This window comes from Peromyscus eremicus, chromosome 8b, assembly GCF_949786415.1.
Source record: "Peromyscus eremicus chromosome 8b, PerEre_H2_v1, whole genome shotgun sequence".
In the NCBI taxonomy this organism is placed as follows: domain Eukaryota; kingdom Metazoa; phylum Chordata; class Mammalia; order Rodentia; family Cricetidae; genus Peromyscus; species Peromyscus eremicus.
Window position 1 is genome coordinate 34077655 of NC_081424.1, and position 4631 is coordinate 34082285.

At 43.6% G+C, this 4631-nt stretch overlaps 1 non-coding gene across 1 annotated transcript; it reads right to left on the minus strand.

Moving 5' to 3' along the window:
* Positions 1–1595: 1595 nt before the first annotated feature.
* LOC131918915 (U6 spliceosomal RNA) lies at positions 1596–1699 on the minus strand. The gene has a single exon (XR_009381135.1). It is a non-coding gene; the product is annotated as a U6 spliceosomal RNA (small nuclear RNA).
* Positions 1700–4631: the final 2932 nt, after the last annotated feature.

Genomic DNA, 4631 nt, shown 5'->3' on the forward strand with positions numbered 1-4631 from the left:
GCCGGGGGTGGCGACATGCTTTTATAATTCCACGACTAGGGAAAGAGAGACCGGCAGATTCCTGGGGCTCAATGGGCCAGCCAGCCCAGCCTACTTGGTGAGCTCTAGGCCAGTGAGAGACCTTGTCTCAAAACAAAACAAACAAACAAACAAACAAACAAACAAAAAATACAAGGTTTGGACTTGAGAGGTGATGGTTCAGTGCTTAAGAGCACATACTGCTGCCGGGCGGTGGTGGCGCACGCCTTTAATCCCAGCACTCGGGAGGCAGAGCCAGGCGGATCTCTGTGAGTTCAAGGCCAGCCTGAGCTACCAAGTGAGTTCCAGGAAAGGCGCAAAGCTACACAGAGAAACCCTGTCTCGAAAAAACAAACAAACAAAAAGAGCACATACTGCTCTAGCAGAGGACCAGAGTTCAACTCCCAGCACCCATGGCTCACAAACGCCTGTAATTCCAGATCCAGGGGATCCTTAAGGCCTCTGGCCTCTGTGGGCACTGTACTCATGAGCACATACCCTGATACAGACACATAGTTAAAAGTAATAAAAGATGCTTAAAAACAAACAAGACAAGATAGGCAGCCCCTGAGGAATGACACTTGAAGTGAGGACGGACACACACACACACACACATACACACACACACACACACACACACACAGTCTGAGCAATATGGCAGAGTAAAGATCCAAGCCCCCACACCTCTTAGGAAACAACAAAGAGCAGGCAGAACCTGCTAGGACCCAATCTGCTAAAATTCTAGAAAACAGTCAAAGGTCTACGACCATTCCGCAGACAAGCCCTGGCCCAAAGAAAGCATGCTAGATATGGCAGGAATGCTCCCCAGCGTTTTCTGACTTGTTCTGTTTTTCAGGCCTCTCGGAAGTTCAATGGCCCCCCCTCAGGAGTCAGCCCTCATTACCCCATCCCACGTCTGGGCTGAGTTTCCCAACCTGCCTGGAAACTATCTGAAGAATGGGCGAAGGTGTGTGCTGCTGAGTAAGGCTGGAAAGGTGAAGGGCGCTTTTAGAAAACCTTGAAAAACAATCTGTGGCTTTCTGTACCCAAAGCCAAGGAGGAAGAACTCGCTCTTCGCCGTGCTTTACAGAGATTCCTTTTTTTTTTTTTTTTTTTTTTTTTTGGTTTTTTTTGAGACAGGGTTTCTCTGTGTAGCTTTGCGCCTTTTCCTGGATCTCGCTCTGTAGACCAGGCTGGCCTCGAACTCACAAAGATCCACCTGCCTCTGCTTCCCGAGTGCTGGGATTATAGGCGTGCGCCACCACCACCGCCCGACGAGATTCCTTTTATACTGATACCGTCTCCATGATGATGAGATTATTATCGCTGTCCTGTTTTCTTAAGGAACCAATTAACTTGGGAGAAGTAAATGCATTATTTCTCCCTCTGTTTTCTTTTCTTTCCTCCTTCCTCTTTTTTGAGACAGGGTTTTTCCTTCATTTCTTCTTTTCTTTCTTCTTTAAGATTCACTATTATTGTTCTTACTGTTACTATTGTTGCTATTATTTTGCAGTTTATGGGGATTGAACAAGCCTAGGTTATTTGTTTATTGAAGTGGGTTTTTTGTTTGTTTGTTTTTAAATATGGAACGCTTCACAAATTTGCATGTCATCCTTGCGCAGGGGCCAGGCTAATCTTCTCTGTATCGTTCCAATTTTAGTGTACGTGCCGAAGCGAGCACTTGTTTGTTTCTCTGTTTGTTTGTTTTTTAAACACAAAGGTCTCTTGCAGTCCAGGCTGGCTTCTAGTATCCAATAGCGGAAGACAGCAAGACCCCTTGATCTCCCTACCTTTGCCTCCCACGCGCTGGGGTCACAAATGTGTGCCACCAGGCCTGGCTGGAATTCACTCTTGTTAGAAAAAGTATTGACTTTCTTCCTAGATGGTGCAAAATAGATTGTTTTAATGATCAGTTTCTTTTGGGAAAATAAGGATGACAAGACAGAATACTCCCCTACCACCACCACCACCACCAAGTTATGTTTAAAAAACAATTAAGGGCAAGTCTTCATTTCTAGGACATAGAAATAAAAACAGTAGGGGAGAGAAAGCAAAAATTACGTGCTTCTTGAATAAAACAAAGCATTGTTATTGCTTATTATTTGTCATTTAGATGTTGTTAGCTGTGCAGACAGACTGCATCCTGAATTATTCAGAAACCAGCCCCAGCGTCTTAGTATAGCAGCATAAAAGTGTAGATCATAGTAGTCAATCGATGGATACCTGCTAAATGGAAGAATGATACACTGGGTGTGGTTGCGCCCACCTGTGCACCTGAGCATTCAAGAGGTTGAGACAGGAAGACTGCAGTCACCTCAAGAGTTTGGGATCAGCCGGGGGCAGAGAGGAGCCTTGTCTCAAAAAGCCAAAACAAGCAAATAAATACAGCGTAGATGATAAGCATCTGCTTTAATTGTGTGCATATCTTATTAGGGGCCTCTGCTCAAAACCAGAAGTCGCTCCTGCATAAACAGACACAGAGGATGTTTACGCTACCTTATTTTCAGCATACCTCAGGGTCTCCCAAGAGTTCTAAGCGCTGTGTGTGGTGGGATGAGAATAAGCCCTTTGCTTGTTATAGTTACACGTGGTGGGGGCTGAAGCAGAGAGATAAAAGAGGGATCTGTAGCACCTTGTCTCCCATCTGCTGCGCTCGGCAGTCACCTCGTCTTGTTCTGCAAATCTGCCTTACTCTCCCCGTTGACTCCAGTACCATTATAGCCTTCCAGGGCACAAAGGAAAATAAGTCAGAGCCGCCTCCCACTTAAACATCTGCTGAAGTCACTCTGTCCTGTTGCTGTCACAGTGTCACTGCATAGAAGTCTCGACTCCATCTCCATGTCTCACAAACGCTTAGTTTCTTACAGGAGATGGATGACTCTCTCTTCAGAACATTCGTGGAAGTGATCCAGTCTTATCCTAAAATGATTTTCAAGGGGGAACAGTAGCTCCCATCAGATGACATGCACAGACAGGGAAGAGAAGATGTGTCCCCATGTCTTACTGACCACTACAGCAAGTTTCTGGTGGGTTCTTTCAGGACAATGTCCGTGCACGTATTTCCACTTGGTTTCTATGTACAGGTACGTGCTGGCATGCGCAGATTGGGGCTTTGTTCTCTGTGGAGAATAGCTAGAATAAGGTCTCAAGTTCAGGAGTGGGAAATTAGGTTTAAAAAAGAAAAGAAAAGAAAAACTTCATTAAAACCTTTGGGGCCAGTAAGATGGCTCAATGGGTTAAGGCACTTGCTGCCAAGCCTGAAGACCTGAGTTCAATTCCCCGCTATGGTGGAATGAGAGAACGCCTGTAAATTGTCCTCCGGCTTCCATACATGTCCACTGTGGTGTACACACAATAAATAGGTAAATAATGTAGCTTCAATAAATCTTTGGAGTTTCTTTCTTGAGCATGTTTTCAATGCTTGGTTCCCTCAGTTAAAACCATTGAAATATCTATATGCAAAAAAAAAAAAAATTCTGTTCAGGACATGAGCATGATGCACATCTGGGTGATGATTAACAGATTTGACCTTGCAATAATTAGATGGCCGAGGAGGAGTAAAGGACCACAGCTCAGCACCCAGCAATTTATGTAATTCTCCTGCAGATGAGTCAGGCATCAGCCCTTGATACTATGGAAAATCTGCCTCAAAGATTGCTGATGCAGATCAAAAATTAGTTCATAGATTCATCACCACACTCCCCCCACACCACCAGACAATACACAGAAAAGCCAGAGGGGAAAATGCTTAATCCATAGATTTCAGACACTGCACATTTATCTTTCTTTCCCATGTAAAGACATGGGCTAACAATAATGATATTTAATTAGGCTGTCTATATTTGGAAAGAAAATGATGTCTAGATAAAATAGAGACCTAATTTTTAAAATAACAATATTTCAACGCAGGTTTGATAAAAAGCAAACATTCTCGTAGACTGTTAAACATTAATTTTTAAAAATTTTGGAAGTTTCCAGAGCTTTAAGATGTTCAATAATCTTGCCCTATGTATCTCAATTTGGGTAATGTGTCCTAATAAGTAACTCATAAATCTAAAAAAAATTCATAAATCTAGCTGGGCTAAGTGGCTCACCTATAATCCCAGTACTCAGAATGCTGAGGCAGGAGGATCAAGGGCTCGAGGTCAACCTCTTATCAAAAATAAATAAACAGAACAACAGCAACAACAGATTACTGGAAGCAACTTAACCTAATACTTGATAGAAAAAAAAAAAGTCTGAGTAAATGAGATATGTAAGAATTCACATGTTGCAGGGCAGTGGTGACTCACACATTTAATCCCAGCACTCCAGCACTCAGGAGGCAGAGCCAAACAAATCTCTATGAGGCCAGCCTGGTCTACAGAGTGAGATCCAGGACAGGCTCCAAAACTACACGGAGAAACTCTGTCTCAAAAAAACAACAAAAAAAAATTCACATGCTCCCTACACACCGCCATTTGTCAGGTAGGTTTTTTGTTGTTGTTTTGAGACAAGGTCTCTTATGTGTATCCCTGACTGTCCTAGAACTCACTGTAGACCAGGCTGGCCTGGAACACACACAGATCCAAATGCCTCTGCCTCCTGAGTGCTGGCATTAAAGGCCAATGTTA